The 25529-nt window shown below is 41.1% G+C and overlaps 1 long non-coding RNA gene across 1 annotated transcript in view; it reads right to left on the bottom strand.

The window, feature by feature from the left end:
- Window positions 1–1238, bottom strand: part of LOC113973743 — an 80685-nt gene extending 79447 nt beyond the window's left edge. The window contains exon 1 of the long non-coding RNA XR_003536335.1: window positions 1054–1238. This is a non-coding gene — a long non-coding RNA (uncharacterized LOC113973743). The remainder of the gene's footprint in view (window positions 1–1053) is intronic.
- Window positions 1239–25529: the final 24291 nt, after the last annotated feature.

The raw sequence follows: 25529 nt of genomic DNA, 5'->3' as shown, positions 1-25529 counted from the left end.
TTTGTCAGATTGAGCACTGGTTGGCTGTATTCTGAACTAGACTGTGACCCCTGATTCACTCTTCCACCAATTCTCTTCATATCTCTTAATTGTCTTGAAATAGCCAGACTTCTGAGTGGTAATTAATGTTATTGTGAACTTAGACACTGGAAATCCTAAGGTGATTAGATTTCTAGAGGGCTGAATGAACCAATATCTGCCAGTGTAATGGTTTGTAGTGAGCTGAGCACAGAACTTCAAACTGTGAACTGACGACTTCAAAACCTGGGTCTACCTTGTTATTCCACCTCTGTCCTTCCCTTTGCAGTTGAAGGAGACTCTATCTCTTTATTTACCTACCTCCCAAGCTAGGGAATAAATCTGGAATGTGACATAAGTGCTAACACTCTAATTAGCAGGAAAAACGTTCCCTGTTCATCTCAACATATTCAACAGCAGATGCCTATCACTTTAAAAAGATCAATCAAAACTTTAAAACATATATTCTGGGCAGAATATTTTTAAAACAGAAAGTATTCAAGATGGAATTGTCTTGACAGTGCCTGCAGTAGACAGACTCAGGACAGCTCACTTTGTTTTAAAAATTTAAATGGAAAGCCTGTGGGACTTGCTTTTGTATTTTTCTGTTGTAAATAAAAAATGTGTTAAAAACAAAGATATAAAAAAGAGGTTTTCCAGTGCTGGTAGATTAAGACATCATTTGTAATGCTCACAAGGGGGAAACTTGGGATTTAGTGCTTTTGGATCCAAAGTGCCATGGGGCATTAAGAAGAATCCAGCAAAGCTGCCTGACCCCAGGATTTGGGAAGTTACCTGTTCCAAAGCTCTGCCTTGTAGGAGTATCTTGGAAATAGATCCCACAGGATTTTGGCCCCCAGAGGATGGAAAGATGGATGCTGTTTTGATCAGCTAATCTCCACTCACTGTACAGTGAAACATTAATTCATGCAGAAGAGGAGAAAGGCAAAGATCATTGAGATCATTGCCAAAAGCAAATCAGGATGAATGTTTCCTATAAAACAGACAAACAGGTGGCACAGGAGAAGTACAAACCTGAAGCTCTCACATGAATTCCAAGGTAAATTCCAACAAGCTTCTGAGGAAACAGAAAATAGCCCATCATGTTCCCATAGCAAAAGTGAAATTGTCAGAGTTTAACGTGGTCAGGATTTCTTTTCTCTGTGCTGCAGGACTGCAGATACAGGCTGTAAGACAATAAATATCACACAGCAGGAAAAATAAATATTCCATAGCATCCTATTCCAAGAGACCAATACTTCAAATTTCAGGCTTATTTAAGTCTTACTTAAAATGTAAAGAGAATCTGTATATTTTATAAATACATCTGCTGGAGCCAGGCTAAAAACAATGATTTTCTTGTACTTCAGACTTTTAGTGTCAAACGAAAAACTAAAGAGCACTTGCATATGCCCCTAGTGTCAGCCTTTCTCTCAAAGCTTAGCAAGAATAGACTTAAGTCTCACTCATCATTTTCTAGGAGATTAGATCCCTAAATCCCAGTATCACATCTTGTAGAGTTGCTGATACAATATAGAACCAAAATTTTCCATCCATAAACACATCAACACCCAGCTCTGCCAAAACATCAACCTCCTCAGTCGAGGAATGTCAAATGATGCATAAGCACAGTTTTATATGCACTGAGATACATGAAATAAAATTACAAAGTGTTTTAAGGTCATCCTAGGAAAATGATTTGACTGGAAAACCATGATTAATTGAAAAATTATTTACTAACTTTTAATCTTTTCATGCACATTATGGAAAGAGCTGTCTGCAGAGTCAGGATGATTTGGCACTATAAGAACCTGTGTTGCTATTTTATGTTGCTACCGAACAGCAGATGAGCAAGTCTGCAGAACCAAAGCTTTTAAAACAACTGGTCTCTCAGCCACCCTCTGGTTACGTGGCAGTGACTTCTGAGAACTGAAAACCAGCAATTACCACATCAAATATCTGCAAAGGAAAAGAAATATTTGTGATTTAGGCAAATAATTAGTCACATGAAGAATATTTTAAATTATAACATGACCAGTTACACCAAGAGGAGGTAAGAGTAGAGAGAGTAACTTAAATGTTTGATTTTTAGAAAATATCCAATGGTTCTAAGGTTTCATCTTTGAACAGGTAACAACCCCCCCCAGTCTGCAAAGCACAGGCAGCATGTGTGTGATTCCTGACACACTGCAGAGAGAGCCCAGAGCTACATAAGTGCCAGGTCTGGAACAAACTAATGAGGCACTGAATTGGTCATTTGCCAGATCTTCAGGGTTCAAGCTCTGGGTGAAAGGGGAATGTGAATATGTTAGGATATAAATTTTCTGGTGGCGGATGTGAAATCACTCCAGTGATCACGGAAGGGTTTCTGGTGAATGAGCCCCTGCTGCACAACTGCAGTGTTGGCTCTGACTGTCCTTTTTGCTGACAGCCTTGGCAGAGAAAGCGAGGGCTCACTGATAAGAAGGGACTCTTATCTCCAGAGGTGGTCCTCAGGTCAGAGTTGAGGAATGTTGGCTGGATTGCTCCGGGAGCATGTGCTGCCGCTGCTGCCCGGGGTGTTTATCTGCTCCTTCCAGGACACCATGAGGAGCCAGAGCACAGCTACGTACAGAGACCCAAATATTCCAACAATGACAGCAACATCAAGAACTACGTTACTAAGAAATAAAACATTTTTAACCTCAGGAGACGAATTGGAATGGAAATAAACCCTCAGACATGAATTTTTAATTATCAAGTATTAGAAAAGACAGTTTTCTTCGGGGGAGCTTTTCTGAAACCAGTAACTCTCATATTTCTCTCACCTTCCTCCCAGTTTTGGAGGAAGAGCACCAGCCTGGATGAACAAAGGCAACTAATACACCACTGAAAAGTTCACCTGTAAGAAGCTCATAGAGATCATTCTGAAGTTTCTGTCAAAGTTTTTGAGCAGCAGCAAAGAAATAAGGCAGAAAAGGAAAGGAAAAAAATGCTTGGGAATTGCAAATCCCATTTAATCCAGAAAGATGGAGCAAGTAAACCTAAGTTCCTTTTAAGCAAAGGCTGAGCCATCCAGTGTGAGAATCTGGGGGCCACAGAAGCAGCAGGAATTGGAGGGGTCAGAAGCAGAACCCGAACAGGGGAGTCTCCCCCTCAGCAGGGACTGTGCTCATGGGAGCCCTTGGGACATTACCTGGAGATGTCCTGGGAGCCAGAAACTGAGCCCCTTGCTTTTCACATCTGATGGGAGGTCACTGAGACAAAATATACTTAACTGTAGAAATTTGTATGTCTTTTGTTTTAAGTCATCTGTAGAAAATCTAAAGTGAAATCTTCATGATTTTGAAGTTCTTGGCAATATTGCTTCTCCCTCTTTCTCCTTCACTGAGCAGAAACCAACATACCACTGTGTCAGTTAAGGTCAGGCTTATCTGAGCCGTCTCTGAACTACTAATTCTTCCCTCTCCCAAAAGTGAAATCTAAACCTGTTGAAACTGGCCTCTCTTTTCACAAAACAGGATGTGAAATGAGGGCTGATAGCCCTGAAAGTAATGAAAAAAATTAACAAAATGTTTGCTTTTGTAATGCTGTTAATAGTCTAAATATCACAACAGATTTTAATATATCAAGTAGTCATGGAATATTACAAGAAAATACAAATCAGGGACATAAAAATTCACAAATTTGTGTCAAATGTTGTACTTCTATACAACTTATATATGCATATGCATAGACAAATAGAGAGTGTTTGTGTGTGTATCAGGAACCACTTCTATCCAGCTGCATATATGTGAGTTGTGTTCATTTTGCTTAATACCCTTTGTGCACAAGAATAACCAGCTGTCAGGTCCATAGACAAACTGCCACAAAAGGACAGCATTTAACAGAAGTATTCTTACCATGGAGGTACCAACTTATACCAGGTTCCAACTATGCAAATGGTTATTAGATATGTTGTAGGCCTTTGATAATTGCTTTCGGAATTTGATTGGAAAATTTAAAAATGCTGGAATATTTTTGTGTGCCATACCTGGCACTGTCATTAAAATGCAAAATTCAACATGTTTGACGTGTGTTACCTGAACAAAAAGGCTAACATAGTGTCGATTTATGATTTTCTGTGCCTGCATCCCCTTGTAGATTCTTCCGTTTCAGTGTTTGCCATCTGATCTACAAAACAAACAAAGTTAAGTCACTTCCAAAGAAGCCTCTGGTACCCTGCAGGTCCAGTGCTCAGTCTGGATACCCCTTGCCCTCAGCCTGGTGCAGGGCATTGGCACCAGGTCTGCAGATGGTTCCAGCCCTGCCCATCACCCTCAGGTTACAGCTGGCAAAGGCAGGGCAGGCACTGCTCCCCTTGCAGCCCATTTGACAAATTTCCTGTGTGATCCCAGGGTATTCCTGTGAATCCTATTGAAAATGAACAAACACAAATAGCCAACGTGGCCTTTAACATGAGGTGCCAGCATTTTGAATTATTTAAATATGCACCATTCTGTGGTTCAGACGGTTCCTTGGCTCACTTCTGCAGGCCCTTGTGGTAGTTTGTGATCAAATTGTGGAAATACCTGTAAGGGTTTCTGTGCTTGTCTGAGTTATGCAGGCTGTTTGTATCTGCCCAATCCCAGCTCTCCTTCAGAGGGACAGTCCAGTGTCCCAGACAGGGAATCCCTGTTGTCCTAATCAAAATCAGGCATCACAGATAACACAGACACAACTGGTTTGGACGTAGAACATGAAGTGATGATTAATCTTTTCCCCGTGCGTTGTCAAATGCTTACTTCACCTCCCACTTCAGTCAGTTCTCAAAAACCATCTGGCCCACAGTTCTTTCCTTTTTTTTTTTTAATATGTTGCCTAATTTTTGTTAGTCATGGACAAAAGCTGAGACCAATGATGATGAGACTACACCAGGTGCCTGATATTACGTCATGTGAGACAGTATCTTGCAAAACAGTCAAATACTTATGTTGGCCAAGGGTTTTTTTCCAGAGCAGGACTGGGGTATTCTTCCAGTCCACATGTATTATTTTCTATTCCATAACACAGAGGGCCATGAAATGAATGATGCTTAATGAAAAAATAGATAATTGTGTTCTCCAGAAAATGTAAATGTCTGTCTTTCACTTGTACCTTCATGCACCAAAATTCAGGTAAGGAATTCCTTATTCTGTACATAATACACATTACTGCTCTTTGACGTAATCAGAAATCTTGTACAGTGACAGGCACAATCATGGATCAAGGTAGAGAGAAATAAACCACTCATATTATGTCAAAATAACCCCATCCCTTACTGCTTGAAGCTCTCAGGCTCACTGAGTCATGTGGCCACACACAAGAAGTGCTGACTTTCAGGAAAAGCAACACTTCACTTTGATATATGGACTTGTCCCACAGTTAAAATTTTATTCATTACACAGATGTTGAGTTAAATTACGACAAATAAACAAGCCCATTTCCCTATCTGGGCATTCTTCTACCAAATAAAAAATGGTTTTCTTTGTCTCAGGTGAAATTCCCTCCAAAGTGACTTGCCCAGATAACAGTGTTTATTGAATCATTTTGCCATGCAATTATGTTGGTTTGCATCCACAGTTTAGCTAAGACAAAGGTAGATCCAAGATCATTCTGTTGCCATTGGATTCTGAGGCTGGACAGGCACTTACAAAGGACATTTCATCTAACCAGGACACTGCATCCTGAATGTCTCAGTCATCTCTCTGTGGTGTGAGGGATCATCTCTGTTTCCTTTTTGGCTCCACAGGGAACTCTGACAAACAGAAATCCAGTTTCTGTCTGGAACTCAGGCTAATTGTCTGATCCTTTTTAAACTGGCTGCTGGGACTAGGGAAAGCAGAAAGCAGTCCTACTCTGACAAAAGGCCAAGAGGGAGCACCAGGAATTATGTTCAGTGTCAGAGACCTTTTGTTTGCAAATAAAAGCTCTTGGCTCTTCCCTTTTTGAGATGTTGGATGTTTGTGTGTTTGTATTGCACATTTTCATTAAATTCTCTGTCAGTTCTTCTGCTCTGGGGCTATACAAGAGCTGAGACACCCTTTCTGTCATTGCTCAACACACTGATCCAATTATGCCCAAGCCCTCACATTTTTGTAAGCCAATAATTTTTGATATCAAACTGTCACAGTACATATGCTCTTCTAGAGCATTATTTTTATGTTTCTCTTGAAAATAAATGTCTCTTTGGTTCTAAAACATTAATTAAACTCTTTTCACTATTAAACACCTTTACTGAAGTCAACTTTCAAAGGACTATGCAGTGACAGTATCATGTTTCACTTTGAAATTTGGGACTGTGGAGTCATGACAGACACTGTTACATAGTAAGTTTGACCCTAAATGGCAATCCAGGACAGATACAAATAAATCTTTCCTCTATCTTTCTGCACCTTCTTTCCCCTCTTTCCTTAATTTTCAGGTTTGTAATGACCTGATCATCTATAAAACCACCTTCTCACAGATGTTACTAGATTTGTACTATACCACTATTAGCAGAGGCAATGATTTCAGGACTTACCAAACATTGTGTAAAACAAGAAAGTCGTCCAAACTCTGAGAAACTGGTTCCTAAGCAAAGAACAAATAACTGAAAATAAAATACATGTAGCAAAAAGTATCATTATAAAAATTACAGATTTACAGCACCAGTTTGTGATCAAAGGTCCCTCAGCTGCTATTAGATAAAAGCTCTGCTCTGTTGTTGAGGGGCATTACAGCTCCTCTATTGTTCTCAAACACAGCTCAGGTCAAAGAAGTAGCATAGCAAATCAATTAATGTCCTACCTGCCTCCTTCACTAATTACAGACTCAGCCTCTCTCTTCTCTCTGCTCTTGATATTTGAAACTTCTCAGAAGGTGAAGATTAAAGTAGCAGCTCTCAAACTTTTCCAGAGGGTTTCCTTTTTAAGGCTTACGTTCCCTGACAAGTATGGATTCAACTGAGGTGAAAGAGCATTAGGAATTTTCCCCATCTCTTCTGCTTTTATTTATTTTTATTCACCCCTATAAACACAATCTGTAAAATACTTCCACAAAGGAATCTCTTTATTATCTTACCTCCAATTCTGTTTCTAAAAATAGCCACATAATCCAGAATATTAAACGTAATTAATATTAAACCTAAATATTCGTGTTCCTCCACGTTCCAGGAAATGGCCACAGTACACAAAGGTCACACAACATCTCTGGGTTCATAATCATCCTTTAGATATAAACCAGCATTGCCTTTTTTTTTTTCATAAGAAGAATTCTTCAGTACATGTGTCTGAATTCACACTGGACCGTTTAGGTCCATGTTTTCTACTCTCCTGTGTCATTCCACTCTGAACAGTGAGGACTGTTCTGTTCTCTCATTGTTAATTGGCTTCCTATACGTTTCCTATACCAAGACTGTGGTTTGTCAAAACTTTTACATGTCTTTCCTCTTGCTCTCCCTTCATTTCAGGCATGTGGATCATCCATCAGCTCCAGCCAAGCAATGAAACATCTAAGCAGAGTCAGCAACTTTTAGACAGAGTGTGCCCTGAGAATGCTCCTTCTCTCCACTGCCTGTACAAATGCAGCTGAGGAAGCAGGATAGCAAACAGCAGTGGTCAGGCCTGGACATCAAATCTTAAAAATAATATTATCTGATTTGAGATATACCCACAGAACTACCCTTTTCCATCTTCACTTACATTCTGGTGTCTATTTTATTGATTGGAACCACAGACACCTGAGAAAAACATAAACTACACAAATAAATCTGCTGGTCCTGGGCAGACTCTGCTACCAAGAGCCTTCTTACAGCTTGTGCCTAACGCAGGCATATCAACACTCTGCTGAACAGTTCAGGTGAGTACAGAAAGATAATATCAGGGTTCTTGACTAATTGACATTTAAGCAAAAAATCAGAAGAAAAACAACAGCACTGGTGCTCATCCAGTTTTGAAAAAGATTCTGCTTTAGCCCAGAATGTAAAGAATGTACCTGAAATGGCTTCAAGCTTCATAAGAAAGGAAGAGGCTTTGGATACTAATCCAATGACCAAAGCAGAGAGAGGAAGGAAACAACTGTTATTCTTAAGAGCCCATGAACACTATTTGTGCAGTTTGGTCTCTATCCGTGCCTAGAGACAAGAAGGATGTTTATGCACCTGATTTAGTGGTTTCATTCTCCATCCTGTGTCAATACAGTTTGCATTGTGAAGCTAAAACATGCTTCTGTATTACAGAGACATTTTAGGGAGGAAAATAGGTAAGAAGAGAGTATGGCAAGGGAGTTTTGCACGAGCCTCTGACTCCTCTCATACATTACATTCTTTGTTAATTACAGTGTTCCTCTTCAGAACAAAACAACAACCCAGTTCCTCAAAATGTTCTATGATAAAAGAAGGGATATGAAAACATAATATGATTTGCTAAAATCTAAAAGTACCACACATGCAATGTCATCACATGGACCAGGCTGCTCCTTATCTCTTTCTAGGCTATAGTGTGAAAGGATGGGCACATGCCCATTTCCCTTGAACACATCTTTTATGCCAAGACAATCATCAGTCAGTACCAGCTGATTTCATAAGCTCCATGAAAAGGTTACTTGTCTGTTCTTAAAATCAAAACACGGTAACTCTTTTTTTTAATGTATGTTGCCAACATTAGAGCACAGGGATCTAATCCAATCTAATTATCAAATTTGCAGGTTTTTGTTTCCATTACACAACTCCTATGTGTGTAATAGAAGAATTTGCTCTGTGTTGATACAGCTTCTTGGACAAGCCCAGAATCTGCATATTCCCACAAAATTAAATGCAACACAAGACTGAACCCTGCATGTGCATGTATCACACACGAGTGAGGGCTTCTGGGCAGGGGAAAACTGTCCTGCAGTGATGCAGGGAATGGTTACACCTCGTAAATGCCTGTCTATACAAACCTGAGACAATACAGCAGGAATTCTGGGCTTGGAAGGGTTAATCCAGAGCTTCCCTATTCTTTAAACACAGCATTTGTGAACCGTATCGCACACACAGAGCCTCTGTGCACTTGCAGCGTTCACTGAAGCCAGTGGGAGTCACGGCTTCTTCCAGGACCGAGTCCTACACACATAAACCAAGTTAAAATATATTGTTTACATACTGCAAACGCAATAATTCCCTGGCACCGTACAGCAGGATTTTCCTTCAGACCCAGCCACTTCTCCAGAGCTGGTTTTTCATGTCTTGGTAGCAGCTGACCCTCCCTTTTCAGACATAAGTCAGTGTTTTCTTAACCTGCCCATGCCCTGCTGTCTGTGTGTTCATGGTACAGCTGCGCTCGCAGTCAGAGCCCTTGGGGAAGGAGCCGTAGTTCCCGGCGTTGTCCCGGTGGGATGCAGCGCTGCCCGCAGTGCCCGTGCCCTGCTGGATGTCCCGGCTCGCTGTGGGCACAGGCACTGCCCGGCCCGGACAGGGGCAGAGCTTCCCCTCCTCCCTTCTCTGTGCTCGCACTGCCCAGGTGTTTGTCAAGAAGCCGAGCAGATCCCAGTGAGACTAAGAATAATGAGCAGAGTAGAGCAGGGTGAGGCTATTTCCTACAAGTCCCAAATGAGCTACTTTATTTTTCTTTTTTTCTCCATTTAGATGATTTTTTTTTCTGTTTTTGCTGTGGATTTATTCATTCCTTTCTGATTTCAAACTATCACAGAAATTAAAAATTGAAAAAGTAGATCAAGTTAATCCCCCCAAATGTATCTCAGCCCCAAATATCTTGACAGACTCCAATTACCATACTGGTTGATTATTAGTTTTATTTTAACTAGACCCTTACTCATGCCAACCTTTAGGTTAGGAAGGAATTCTCCCCTGTGAGGGAGGTGAGGCCCTGGCACAGGTTGGGCAGAGAAGCTGTGGTTGCCCCATCCCTGGAAGTGTCCAAGGCCAGGTTGGAGCAACCTGGGATAGTGGAAGGTGTCCCTGCCCATGGCAGGGGGTGGCACTGGATGGGCTTTAAGGTCCCTTCCAGCCCAAACTTGGATGTGATTCTGTGATCCTATAAACCCCTCACCTAATGGTTCGAATTTATTTCAAATGTATCAGTGCCAAGCTGAAATGGCAGTTTTGAGAAACCAGTGCAGAGTTCATCCATTAAACCAGAGTTATGGAACAGTTAGCAAAGATGAGTAATATTTAATTCCATCATAAGCTAATAAATAATTGGTATCTAGAGGGAAATTCTGACATCATACTCAAAAAAAAAGCAGGTCCATTCAGTTATCTTATTCTGTGAGCAGCTTTTAGATAGAAAGGTGAACTTTAATTCTAACTTTTGCTAAATCTTTCTTAGATGTCACCAGTAGTGGTACAAAATATTGTAATAGAAAACAAGTAACTTGAGCAAGATGATTGTATAATTATAAAATATTCTGATTTTCCAAAAGCAGATGGAAAAAGCTTGTGCTGAAAGACATTTTTCAGGAAATGTTAGAAACATCTCTTCTGTGGATTGTATGTTGAAGGAAACACAAAATGATATAATGAGAAAGGACAGAATCCAATTATTCTAGTATTTCATTTCTGTCAGAAGCCAATTTTAGACATTCCAGTGAAAGGCAGAAAACCAACTCTGAACAATACAGAGACTCAATGGAAGAAGTTAAAAATCAGAGCAGGTGTTGGAAAATTGTATCTGCCCTTTTTTGTGTTTGTTGTCCAAAAATGCAAATTGCTTTTTACCAGAAACCTTTCAGCTACATTTTAGCTTGAGAAAATTTAGCTTCTATTCATGCAAGTGCTGAGAGAGAAAGCCATAGATGTCAGCACACAGAGCCTGGATTTTATAATCACATGTCTCTCAACATCCTTCTACATAATGCATGGAATCAGGTAATTACAGCACAATTTTTAAAAATCCCATAATGAAATAAAATTAGGATAGAAAAAACAGAAAACTAAGGAAATGTATTGCGGATGCCAAATATGTATAATTGGCTCCATTTTCTTAAGCAACTGCAATATGTAAACACCAAAACTATAAGAAATCACCAATTTACACTCACATATAAGATGCTTTAAAACTAAAGAAGTATCTCTGCATTGTTAATGGCATAGTCAAAGCTACAATGTTTAGGAGCCTAATATCAAAATTAGTATTTGCACAGTCGTGAGCAGAATCCTTTCCTTGTTACAGACACCCTCACTCAGTCCTCAAACTTACACCAGCACAATTTTCTCAGTGCCTGGCTCCAGCCAGCATTATGAAAAAAGTAATTTTCTCTCTGAATTGTAGTTCCTGCAGGATGGGTCTGGTTATTGAGAAGGGGAGCAAGGGAGCCACTAACACTGAGTGGGGTTCGCCTCGAGCTTTCATCCAGCATCCAGCTGAGACAGCCCCTGCTCCCCTGGATCCTCCCAACAGGGACCTGTGCTCCAGAGCCACACCCCAGCCTGGACACAGCCATCCCAGCCTGGACACAGCCATCCCAGTCTGGACACATCCATCCCAGCCTGCACACAGCCACCCCAGCCTGGACACATCCATCCTAGTCTGGACACAGCCATCCCAGCCTGCACACAGCCATCCCAGCCTGCACACAGCCAGCCACCCCAGCCTGGACACATCCATCCCAGTCTGGACACAGCCATCCCAGTCTGGACACAGCCATCCCAGTCTGGACACAGCCATCCCAGCCTGGACACACCCTCACACCTGCACAGGCTCCAGCCGAGCTCACAACTGCCCTGGATGGGCTGAGCAAGGAACAACACATAGTCCAAGCACTCCCATCTTCCCCAAACACATCCCACTCCTGCCCCTCGGTACTTGCACAGAATTTCCAGCACGGGGAGTCTCCCAGCACAGCACAAGTCAGAGCACAGCATCCTCTGCCATTTCTGTTTTGGGCCTCGTTTAAAAGCCTCTCATTTTTTATTACTCAGATGAGTAAGAGTTGAAGAATGAAACTGCAGACCTCTTATCCTTCAATACCTTTCCAAAGGTCCTTGTCCACCCTGACCCCTTCCCTAGATATTAACTGGCCTTTGTTGCTTTGGTGCACTTTGCATACCCAGCACAGGGCTCTGAAGTGTTTACATAAGTATCTGATACAGCTTTGTACCTAAATAAACAAGTGAAAGGAAAACAGGCCTACCAGAGAGGAAAGACTAGTATAAATCTTAGTGGATCACCAACTTCCTCTCTTTTTTTTTTAAACTATGAAATAAGTGGGATTCCTATAATGTAGCATTCACCCAAAGTTGTTGCACTGTGTGCTTTGACATATTCTAATATGGCATCTGGGGATCTTTTCAGTTAAAGTTTTCTGCCCTCTCAAAAGAAGGAAGCATATTCATTCTCCCATATATGTTGTTGAAACTTTTTCTTGCAAGCGTGTTAAACATATATTTTCCATTGTGGATGCTTTATTTTATTTCCAGAGGTGGAGAGTCTTGGTTATCCATGATATCTTGCATCCATTCAGGAATTGCTTGCACGAGATTCCCGTGATGACAGTTCCCATTAGCACACGTTCATTTACACAGACTTTGGTTTGGGTTTTTTCTTCACATTTGTGAAATTCCTTTCTTCAAGTGGATATGAAAGATTATTCCTTTAATAGTCCCTTCCCCACAGGTAGATAAGTCTCATTCAGGGAAGCTGTCGCTCACCATGACCAGGAGATCAAAGGGGCTGGAGCAGAAAGACTATCTCTGGATCTGCCAGGGGTCACTTGTCCCTGAGCCCTGGCTGGCACTCCCCTCAGAGGATGGTCCCCTTCCATCCCCACCACTCTGCCATTACAGAGTGCCTGGAGGAGCAGCATTGTCAGGAATGCGGCTTCAGGTCAGCTTACACACCAATCAGTCACTTCATAAATTAATGCAAGATTTATTTGATCAATGTAACCTCCTTCTCCCGGGCACTAAAACACACAGCAAACCTTGGCAAGTGCCCACAGGTGTGGTGAGAGGATCAGCTGCACATTCACCCAACGCTGGCTCTGTGGCCAACAGCTGAGCTCAAACCAGAACTGATTCCTGGGCCCTCTGAAGACCAAGTGCTGACTTTGAAGGCAGACCTTTCCTGGAAAGGAAAGGAAAGGAGTTGTGGAAACTGGAGAAGGGAAGTTCTAGTTCCTGGCTTCTGTGAGAAGGAATATCCCATCAAGGTATTCACTGCAAATCTGTGGAAAACCTTGGGAAGTGGGAAGACTTTTGTGAATGAGATCAGAAACCACTGACATCCGTGGAGTTTTGTGTGAATGAAAACCTGCAGCTTTAGCCTCTTTCTGCATTATTTATATTAGTATGTAGTAAAAACAAATGGAATCTGAAAGGTGGAACAGGGACAAAAGGGTTTAGTAACTACTAGTCCAGAGGTAAGGGTAAAGAATACACTGAATTTAATTTATAAACCCTAAAATCTGCTTTAACCCACCTAAAAAAAGATCAGAGTAAATCCTTACCTGTATTAGAGGGGAACAACAGTTTCTGTTCCAAGTATCAGAGAGCTGAGTGCCCTTATGAAATGCAAGATCCTGCCTCAGGAAAGAACAGTCTGTGAGCCTGATATCAGATGAACAGCCCCAGACACTGTTGGCTTTCCTTGATCACTGACAGTGTCCCCCATTGGCTTTAGACACAAAAGATGATACTTGGAAGATCTCCAGAAGTCCTTGGCATTCAGCAGAATTAAGACCAGTCAGACACTGTTGCGCTCAGTACTGACTGTTATCCCAATTTTAGAAGAAGTCTATCAAGTACCAGGTACCCTGAGTAGACAATTCACTTGCCCAATTTGCCTGCAGTTTGCTTCTTTCTGTAGCTGAGCCTGAGCTGGGAATTAAACTGCAAGCATTTCAACATTGATGATTCACTGTTTGAAGGACCCCCAGGGAAGCCCTACAGTACCTCCAGACAAAGTTCTCACCTCTGGTTTTCTTGGCTTGCAGTTTATTGCCCAACAGAGAGCTGAGAGGTGTAATACATCAAAATACAGCTTAAATTCCAGGCTCATACATGTGCTGATGGACCCTGGAGTTCCTAATTATAATTACATATTCATATCAGCTGAAGGAGATGCTAAATCAGTCTTGATTGCACACTGTGCCTCTGCACAAAGCCACAGCTGATGTTGATCCTCAGCTGGAAGAATGGGAGGGGTACAGGAATATGTAGCTGTTGTGCATTTGACTCAAGAAACCATTTGCTTTCTGATGTGCAAAATTATGAAAATAAAATAATAGGAGAAAAATAGCATTCCCCACCCTGTCTTTTACAAAAAAATAGCAAATGTCTTCAAACCTAACGCTCTAATGAAAGGACATCGGCAATAAAAATGGGAAATATTGCTTAGAAGTAAGCCTTTTTTCAATTAATACACATTTTTACACTTTGTTTCCTCCTTGAAAGTTTGGCCAAAACAAATCTTCCTAAAGTTAATTTGTCTCAAGAGTAATAAGGTCAATGCAGCATTACAAGTTCATGCTCTGGATTCCAATAAAAGAGTTGTTACCATAGCAAAAAGTATTGTTGCAAAGACAACACACACAGTGTAAGATTAAAGAAAAAGATCTCCACAAATATTTACAATACCCAACAATAACACAGGGTATTTTCTCCTAATTACCTAAAATGAGTGTGTGCTACTGCTGTGATAGTCCCACTATGATGAAACAGACTGGCTCCTTTAAGACTCATTTTTCAAAATGCAAATTTCTAAATTATTTGGTTTTATTCAAAGTCACATCAATTATTTTTAATGTTATGTATATCCTGCTGCTGCCTGAGGCCAGTCAAGGATTGGAGAAAGACATATTGTGTAAGATCTGCACATAAATTGTAAAAAAAGGCAGGTCATACCTTATAATCTGGGTTACTTTCAGAAAACAGAGGAATAAAGGGGAAAAAAGGGTGAGCTGGAGTAGTATGGATGGAAAGACAAGGCAGCAGAAATCTGAATAGAGATGCTCATACAGCTTGGCCTGCCAGCATTGTTCAGCAAGCATTTTGATACAAGGTGTTCAAAGTTTCAGACAATAAACTCTCAGCTTTGTAGGCTCTCTTAGACACCAAGGACGCGAAGAAATGATTGCAGGAGCAGACTGCCATGGGGGAAAAGCTTGCTTTGCTGGAAAGTGAAGACAGCTGTAAATAATGATGCAGCACCAGCTGAGACATAGAACAAGTGGAAGAGAGAGGAACAAGACAGCAGAACGTGTGAAACAGGAAGAAGAGCCAGGAAAATGATCTAAGTAGCAGAGATTGAAGGGACTGCGTGAGGGAGAGGTTGCAGAGAGCCAGAGCAGAGAGGAGGGCACTGTATTAGTGAAACCCGAGCTCAGGGGAGCCCAGAAACATCTTTGCATGTGAGCACACGTGTGATGTAAAGGGCAGGGGCTCTGCATGCCCTGTTGGAAAAGGCAGAAGCATTTCCCCAGAGCCAGCCTGTGCCAGTTGAGAGAACACATGGGCTGAAAAAAACCCAAGCTACAGCCTTTAGCAAAGGGGAACGCTGTGTCTGATCACAAAAAGAAAAGAGAATGCAATAGCAAGTGCAAATGCAGGGACCAGGATTTGAGGGAGACGATCTGAAAAGGCAACGAAACAGCAAAGTGGAGAAGACCGGCATGAGAGGGAGGAGAGGAGTGGAGTCCACTGGAAGGTGGGAGCGTGTGGTGTAGGAGAGACACCCAGGGAAATCTGTAGGTCAGTGGCACATGGACAGAGGTGACAATTACACCCCACAAGCTACTAAAACAATGTTTAAGTTCTTAATTAACCATCATAAGACCTTTGACTTTTCATTGTAAAGATTATTTTAACAGTTTGTAGAGAGCAGAGGGGTATTAATGGGCTCGAATAAATCCTTTAAAAGGCTTACACTGCAAATCAAATGCCATGAGGCACAATTCCATCCTTCCAGGTGGTCAGCCTGCCCAGGCTACACAACATACTCTGCTTGACTTTGCCAGTAGGAAGAGATGGAGAAACAAACCACATCTCTGGGTTACAAGTGCAGAGGTGTGCAGTTATTGTAAAGCACTTCTGTCCCTGTTTCCCTGCATTGTCTCCAGAGTATCCTTTCCAATTTTTCACTAATTATTTTTTTTCACTGTTTCTATATCCTTGCCTTCCTAAATCCTTCTTCTTTCCTTTACCTCTCTCCTATTATCCTGCTACTCTTTCCCTCACCCACTGCCTTTCACCTTTTGCCACACAGCAAGGCAGACTCCTTTTCTCCTCCACTGCCTTAGCACAAGTCAGGAGGAGCACAGACAGCTCAGGAGCACTGGGCCATACCTGGTGTTTAATCTTCTCACCAGACTTACTACAGCTTCAGTGCAAGGAGGGGGATGCAACTGCTTGCTGAAGCCTCCAGCCCACGCTCAGTGTGTCTGCCAAAGGCTGCATGTGTGCTGTTTCCACTTGCAGTGCTCTGCTGGCATCTCCCAAAAATAGAGTCAACAGATTCAAATGACATTAAAATTGTCATTTTTCAGATTAAAAAATAAAGCCCTCACATCTCACTGCAGAGCATGGAGGCACTACTGTTTCTCAAAAAGACAGAATTTCTTATGTATACACACACATGGCCATCCTACATTCATACCTACACATAGCCCTGTAAACATGGGCAAAACAATGTCTTCTTTTTTTCCCCTAACTCCAGCTGGAGAAATGGCTGAGAATATTAGAGTAAGCTCTCAAAAATATTTGCCCGAGGCAGACAGCACGGAAAATTTTGGCCCAAATTATTTAAGTTTGGCAAAGTCATAAGCAATAGAAAACAGGATCTTATAATAGAAAGTGCTGGGCAGCCCCATGGCCGACACCACTATTTGTGCTGCTTGTAAGACTTCATTTTCATTAATAGGAGCTGCATGGCAGGGCTGGAATACCCTGGGGCTCCCTGTCTTTAATTTCCTTTGAATATAATCTGGGTCTTAAGCCTTCCTTCCTAAATAACCTCTGTCTTTAATTATTTTTTAAGCAAATTACAACTTAACAAGCACACATTCTCGTAAGGCAGAGCCTCTAATTATCAAAATGACAGTGCTGCTGAGAATCTGAATTTCACAGTCATTTGGTGACCAATTCAATAGGTCAGTAAATAATTATACACCATCCCTGCCAAAAAAAAGTTAAATAGGATATTATAATACATCACTGTGTATACCTACACCTTGCATTACTCAGTCACCTGGCTGATTCTTGCAGAGGTGTACTCCTGAAGTGAGCAGCAGGGTAGGGATGAGCAGTCCCAAGTGGTCACACAATCATGAATATTTGGAAGCTGCAATACATTAATTTGGGATAAACTCTGAAGGTGTTTCTCAGCCCTTATTTAGGCACAAGTGTCACAAGTGCATGTAAGAGACACCAGGATGTAACTCACCATTCTTGGATACATTTGGCAAAATATTCTGCTAGAAATAATTTTATATTCCTTATCTTGCTGGGAATCATTTTCAGATCCTTAGAAAGGTTGGTGTCATTTTGTAGGATGGGCTCCGCAGTTCCTCTCGACTCACAGTCCTGATGTGTTGCTTCATCCTCTGATGTGACACAGAACAGGCACTGGGTATGAAGCCACGGGCTTTTAAACCTGAGCCAAGCTTGCTGCAGAGTCCTTTACTCCAAAATCTTTCAGGGCTGTACATTTTAAGCTAGAGTAGAGTATTTGGAATGCCTGTTGGTTACATTACCCTCTACTGGAGCATTACCACTCAGAAATTCCAGCATAGTTTCTGTATGTTGCTTAAAGAACTGTGCCCAACGCTGACCCTAAATCCCCACCATTATTGATCCATGCATTTCAATTATTACATACATCACACAGTCACACCTGAGGGGGTGAGACCCCAGCAGTGAACCAAATAAAAGTAGGTACTATCCAAACACTCTCCACAATCTACCTCCTCACTCCCCAGTTTTCTCATTACCACACACGAGCTAATCCATGTTGCATTTAGATCTAAGAGGAAAAGAACCATTTTCTTGGCATTCTCCCTTTGCAGAGCTGTCAAGAAGGTTTTAATTTCTTGTCCTGGTTGCAGGATGCCTGAGCTGGCTGAGGCCCCATTAAACCCTTCTGATACACTTCTTAGTGGCCAGCAGCTTCCATAGGTACCGGCTTTGGACCTGTTGAACTAGAATGGAATACTTCTTCATTCCTATGCCAAATTCCCTTAATTTAACCATACAACTCCTCTACAATATCTTTTAAAGGTTATTCTTCATGTGATACTTGGAGTTTCTGCATGTAAAAGAAAAAACATAGTTTCTGCTTAGTGGCTAAAAAAATGATACAGCAATATTCTTAGCAAAACAATTGCTAGTTGTTTCAAGTATCTATTCAGAGTGAAAACGAAAAAAAATCACAAATTATTCCTATAATTAAGCAGCAACATTATACAACAAAGTTTCTAATCCCTACTCTGAATATGAATGAAAATTCCTGAAATACTTGAGTCACCTTATTGAAGGTAAAGACCTGACTCAAGGAAAATTGATCCATCTTGAAAGCAAACTAGAAAATAAAGGCTACACACATCTTCATGTGTGTTGTGCTAGTCTAAGTAAAAAGATGACTAACATCACCCTAGATTCAACTTTCCACAGCAATTAGCTAAAGTATCTCAATTTATCTTTCCCTGACAGTTTATGATTTTAAGGAAATTTGAGATGTTTGGGTTGTTGGGGTTTTTTTCCTTTAAATGGACATTTTAGCACCATCTGCTGGTGTTAAAACTTCCTCTGGAAACCAAACACCAGTTACCTCCTTCATTTTAACTTCCTTAAGGCCTGGTTCTGGCTCTTATTAGGAAAGGTTAATTGCTTGCTTTTCTACTGCAGATCCCAGGATTGGAGAAGTAATTCATCTGAATGAATCATGCATCCAGATGGAGGATTCTTCTGGAGGCCACAGATCAGTAGCAACACACTGTTAAAGAAATACCTGATCTACAGCTACGGCCAAGGGGAGATGAAACTGTTTGTCACTGTGTTAAAGTAACAACTCCCACCCCTCAGTCCTTCAGAGGTAATTGAGATTTGTTTCTCCTTATTTATTCTGAGTTGATAACTGGTATTTAAACAACAGAATTATGACGTGGTATTGGAGATTTAATGTCTGGGGTGCACAGTCAAAAACTGACCTGCTAAAATTACCTCTGACTGTATCCAGTTATATAATTATATGACTTATCCCATCCAATTCATACAGTTGCTTTTTTATTTCCTTAGACTGCTTCTGGCTCAACAGTTCTTTCCTGTTTCAGAACCTCTCAGGGCACAGATAGGCTGAAGGAGATGGTCACACTTGGCCTCAGCTGCCTTTCTGCAGCTCCTGTCCTGAATCCATGAAACATCTCTCACCTTCAGTACAAGTTTGATCTCTGCCTTGCTGAAGCCAAGCTCACGGAGTTCCTCCCTGCAAGGCTTGCCAAAAGTCTGAGTTTGACTGAAACATCATAAAGCACCAAGAAACCTGCTTTGGACTTCATGGTCTCCCCAGAGAGAAAGAGTATCAGCCCATTTGAGTTTAGGCAGCTCTAGCAGATAAATGTGCCAGGGGAATTTCATGTTGTTCACATCAATGACTCCTATGACATGAAAAAACAGGGATGGACCTGGGGGTCTCTTTTTCAGTCTTCCCTTTCAATACTCAGCATTAATCTTTGTGGCCTGTACTTCAATCTCAGCTCCCATCCACCACATCACAGCCCCGTCTGTACACCTCTCACATCCCTTACTCCAAGGAGCACACTCCCTCCCTCAGGTCTCTTCTGCAGCCATTAGTTTCTCTTTCCTTGTCTTAGAAACTCCTTCTCACAGAATACCCATGGTTTAAAGCTGAAACTCAGTTGTCTGAATAGGATGTAGAGAAACAATCTCTCAAAAAAGTACATTTCAGATTGCTATGAAAAGCTGATGCAGAAACAGCTGACAGGAGGAAATGCCAGTTTAACAGCATGGGGTGTCAGGATGTTATGGGCCAGCAGCAGGGCTGGGACATGAGTTCCTTGTCCTGCAGCAAGGCTCTGGGCATCCCTTCTCCTCAGTAACAGTATCCTGCCATGGTCAGCTTTGGCAGCAGTTGCCCCAGGGAATCTAAATGGCCATGAAGCAATTATCTTTCCAGATAAAGTAGCAAAGCCCAGACCGTGCTCACCTGTAAATTCTCTATTCTTGAAAGCGGTGACTGAAGACTTTTCAGACAGATGTTCTTAGGTGAATTTGCAAAGTCGTGCTCAAAAGGTTCAAGTTAAAAAAAAAAAAATCCTGTTATTTCTACAAAATAAGCTGGACAAAAGGTGCAATGCTGTAATGTGAAAGAATTCCTTAGGAGCTGTAAAGAATCAAGGAGGACCTCGAACACATTATAAGTGTTGATGGAAAAACTATGATCAAGAGGTTCAGGCCAGAGATGGTTCTGCTTGCAGTATCCAGCCTCTCTGGACTGCAAAATAAAGAGGTATATTTAGTATAATTAGTTCAATTATATATGCCAACACTGGTGAATGTCAATTCAAACTCACTTCTGAATTTCTTTTTTTCGCATTAATATCATTCATATCTACTTTCTGTCAATAAGTGAGATTCAGGGAGAGGTTTATCAAGAAGACATGATTTGGATGGGGAGGGGTGAGAAGACTGCTGTTTCAGTAAAACAGAAACTGTGGAAATAAATTAATTTGGGCAAATTTCCCATTAAAACAAAGCCAAAACCTTTTGAAACTGTCCCAATGTCCTTTCCAAAATATTTTGAACAAATGAGTTCCTTTGAATTGCAATCTACTTCTGCTTTTCAAGTTTAAATGAACGTATATTCAAATGAAAGGTCAAAGTTGCCATGAAAGCTTTCCAAATTTAATGAGATTAATTGCCCTGATCTCCTAGATAGCATTAGGGGAAGGAAGCCACTGTATGTCATGGGAACTCATTGTGCACTGAGACTCAGACTGCAGAGATCTCCTGAGCTCCACCACACCTTTCTCCAGTGGCTGAGGGCACATGGGAAGTGAGAGCCCAAGTCACTGCTGGAGGTGCCCCACAAACTCCCACAGAAGGTGAAGTGACACTGGAAACACCTGCATTAACAAACAGCCAAGGGAATCAGAAAACTGCAGTGGCTTGCAATAAGGGGAGGAAAGCACCTGAATTACATGTAGCAAATTTACCCAGAGAAAAATGTGTTCTCATTCCATTTGCCTACTAACAGACATTTACATTAGAAAATATACATAATTTAGAACCATTTTTACATGTCTGAATGCAGCTTCTATATGTCCATTTAAAAAGCAGGTAATTGAAACACGTACAGAATTCCCAGTTATTCATCTACAGTTCTGATTCTGCATTTCTGATGTCTGGAGACAGAGGATGGGATATTGCTAACACGAGATACCACAGATTACTCAATTTGTTTCATTAAACTGCCGGACCAGTCAATTATGGAAAACATTTTGCATTTCAGAAGTAGTTATATTTTAATTATGTGAAAAAAATTGACATGAGATGAAACTAAATCAAACACTTATTTTATGTGTGTTTCTCATTCCTTGTCTCATCCTATAGGCAGAAGTAAGAAATTTCAGAATAATGAATAAATGTACGCTGAAAATCCCCAAACATCCTTCATCCCTGATCCTCTATCTTGGAGAAAGGAACAAGACTTACTATTTGGGTTGTCAGAGGTCTTGAAGCAGCTCCACATCAGTCGATGTCCTTTCAGTGTTTGGTTTCAGGTGTGGTCACTCTGTGATAAACAAATGCCACACTTGCACATCTCATGATCTTTTTCATGCTTTGGAGAAGAAGAAAGAATTTTTTTTCCCACGTATGAAATATTACAATGAAAAAATTTCAGGCTTAATGACAACTCTCCCTACCCCAAGAGGTACCAACTTGCAAGCCATTAGGATTGTCACAGGCCATACAAAAGGATCTCAGACTGCAGCACAGACTATTTCTGAGTCTGGCAGGTTCTCCCCCATTGATGGCTGCTCCAGCCCTGTTCTTTGGAGCTTTGTGGTAGCTCCATTCCCTCATTAGGCTACATTAGGCTACACAACATACTCACAATTAATAATGGAACAGTTTGGGTGGTTTGAGGTAGTTTTCAGTCTTGCCAAGACTAGGTTTCACTGGGTGAACAGTGATAGTGTTGGATCAACTCTCTATACAAATATCCCTTTTTGTGGTCCTTCCCTTTCCACTGTTGATTACTAGAAATAAGCAAGTAATCACCCATCTTCACCTCTAACCTAACTTGGGCACTCTTCTTCCATGGCTGTTTGCTGCTCCTGGAAGAACACAAATAATCTCCTGTTCAACTCTGATATGATAAACTATATGTTTCCTCTTGGAACCAGTCCAGCTTCCTCTGGAGGCAACAATAAAATGTTCATTAATAAATTATGAGAACCTTTAACAAGTATTGCCCTGGAATTTTATTAGCTCACTTCCTAACCAGCACTATTGTTGAGATAACGTCTGTTCCTCCAACCTGACACAGCCATGAGAGTTCACTGAGCCTTTAGTTAGTTAGACAGACAGACAGACACACAGATATTTTGACTGAGATAACATCCAAATGTCCCATTCAAAGCTGGAGGTCTGTGTTCTTTACCTGGAAATCCTGAGGCTGGTCCACACTAGCAGGTACCATGGGAGCTGTATTCACAGAATCACAGAATCATGGAATATCCCAAGTTGGAAGGGACCCACAAAGATCATACAGCCCAGCTCCTGGCCCTGCACAGACACCCCAACAATCCCCCCCCCCCGTACCTCAGAGCATTGTCCAAACCCTCCTGGAGCTCTGGCAGCCTTGGGGCTGTGCCCACTGCCCTGGGGAGCCTGGGCAGTGCCAACCACCCTCTGGGGAAAAACCTTTTCCCAAGATCCAACCTGACCCTGCCCTGACACAGCTCCAGCCATTCCCTCAGGTTACTGTGCAGGGCTAGAAGATGCTACATGAGAGCAATGTATTGTCCTTCTGATCCACAGCTCACAGGAAAAGTGAGCTGCTACACATTCACAGGTAAGATTAGCATTTCAGATCAGTAAAACTGTATATACCATGCCAAATGTATAGCTGTGAACAGCAAAAACCATCTACTTCCAAATGTCTTCTTTACCATGAAATTATTTCTTAAGTTGCATTAAATCAAAATGTAGTTGCAAAACCTAAAACTGGTTTTCAAACTCTAAGTTCATGGAGAACCTATAGATGGCAGTTCTCCTTCCAAAAATCACCCTTTGACTGTGATGAGAAGAGGAAAAGCAAGGCAAAGCTCCAGTATTAGGTATACACAGAAATGTAAAAAAGGAACTACAACTACATTGCAGTGCTTAAGGTGACAATGAATTCAGCAGCCACAAAATATTACCTTCTGGAGGGTTTTTATTACCACAATATAACCTGATAGCAGAAAAAGTGGGCTCCCTCCCCCTCATCATTCTGGTTTAAAAAAAAATTAAAATCTTGAGCAGAAATCCCTTCAAATCATCATGAAAAGGTCTGTGCACAGCCTTAGTATAGTGCAATGAAATTAAAAAAGATGTCATGTAGCCATGTCAGCCACATCTGTGACCCATATGGTGCATGTAACAAGAGCATATGTCTGTACCTAAAGAGAACATTATATGCTGTATCAGGTTGGGGCAAATGTAACAGTGAAGTAGAACACCTTCACATTACAAACACAGTTTGTTATTTGTGTCACATCAAAGAAAGAGTCTCTAGGAATTATTGGCCTTTGAAGTCATTTAATTGTGATTAAGTGAACGAAGAACTAATGTAAATGGTGTTTTATACCCCAGTGAATTAAAGTATGAGATCTAGTCAAGGTGAATAAGATTTACAGCCAAGACTCATGCAACCTTACAGTAATTTCATTACACTTTTACTACTAGCCTAGATATTTTTTTTCTTGAAATAATTAAAAGTACACGAAAAAATTTTAGTCTTTGGATACTTATAATAAACCACAAACAGAAAAGACAATAGGTTGCTTTTCAAGCTATTTATGCACTTCTACTTTTATAATAAAGGAACAAAGTGCAGGGCAAATACAAACTTCAGAATTTAATACTACCAAAAAAAAAAAAAAGCATAGTTGAATGCCCACAAATCTCTTTCATTTGGACTAAATCTGACACAGATTAAAGTCTCAAGACTCATTTTTGGCTAATCCCAAATACTGTCTGCTAAAGAACACGTTTGTTATGTGGAGACTCCATGCATAATAGGAGAAGTAAAGTCAGCTGACTCACTCTAAAGATACTAAGGGTCTTCTCACAGATTTTTAAGGAAAACTACTTCCAGGTATTTGCCTTCAAATAGAATTACGAGTGTCTAACAAGAAGTGCATAACATATCAATGAATTGTTATATTACACAGCTTTTCCAGCTGGAAGTAAACTCATTTTCCAGTGACAACTGTTAATCCACTCTCTTCGAGAGCTGCTGTTTGAAAGGCTCCAGGTAAAGAACAGAAACTTGGCTGACAGAAGAAAGTACCAGATGGCTGCTGGGATGGGGAAAAAATTGAAGAGGGGAAAACACTGAAATGTGAGTTGTAGAAATAAGGATCGAATCACAATCAAAATGTAAGTAAAGAACCAGAGCCTTTGGATTTTAACAGGAGCCATGTTAGCAATGGAGCATCTACCCAAGGCATAAACTTGAGGGCCTCAAGAGCCCCTTAAAATGCAACACAGCATTGACAAATTGTATAAATTAAATGTATGGAGAGTGCTCTTTGAACAGTGTCTTTTGGCTCACATGGCCATACACTTTTGTGCAAACCTATCCCCTCATACGTTTTACACATTGAGTGTGCACTTCTTCAATCTTTCAGCAAAACTTTAATCACCAATAAACTATTTGGAAATCAGAGGCATCAAAATCCATATGCTAAAAAAGTACTGATGTAATTGTTCATGCTGTGGTAGTAGACCTTGTCTTTAGTAGAAAATGGTGAGGAAGAAATGGTGCGGGGCCAAAATTTAGCTCTAAAGATCAAACATGTAACTGAGTTACGAACATCAGTGAGAGAGGCTTACAAAATACATGGTCTTGACCTACTGGTCCCCCCCTTCTAGCTCTAGACACTGAAGTCAATCACTTTAGATCTGTCTCATTTTAACTTGCCTTCAGAAATACTGTCCTAAAGAAAGATACTAGTACTGAATTAATATTCATAAGTATCCAGATTTCAATAAATTTTTGTATATTTGCAGAGTAGTCCCCAGCTGGGGACAAGCACAGTGATTGTGGGTTACAATCCCCTAAAGAAAAGGGCCACCACTGTCAGCTGTGCCGGGTGGCAATAGCTCAGACATCCATTTTATATCCATCCTGACCAACTATGTTTTAGGGGGATTTCTTTCAAAGAGTTAGGCTTACAGCTAATTCTGTTTGGGAACAACAAGTTCTACATATCATACAGCAAACTCAGTTTGTTTGTTCTGAGCTGGCTCAGACACACGGACTCATCACACCCATTCTTAGACACACACTTCTGTCACCTCTTCCCAGACA

This window comes from Neopelma chrysocephalum, unplaced genomic scaffold, assembly GCF_003984885.1.
Source record: "Neopelma chrysocephalum unplaced genomic scaffold, ASM398488v2 Primary Assembly neopelma1_105, whole genome shotgun sequence".
NCBI lineage: Eukaryota > Metazoa > Chordata > Aves > Passeriformes > Pipridae > Neopelma > Neopelma chrysocephalum.
This window is presented reverse-complemented; position numbering and strand designations above follow the sequence as displayed.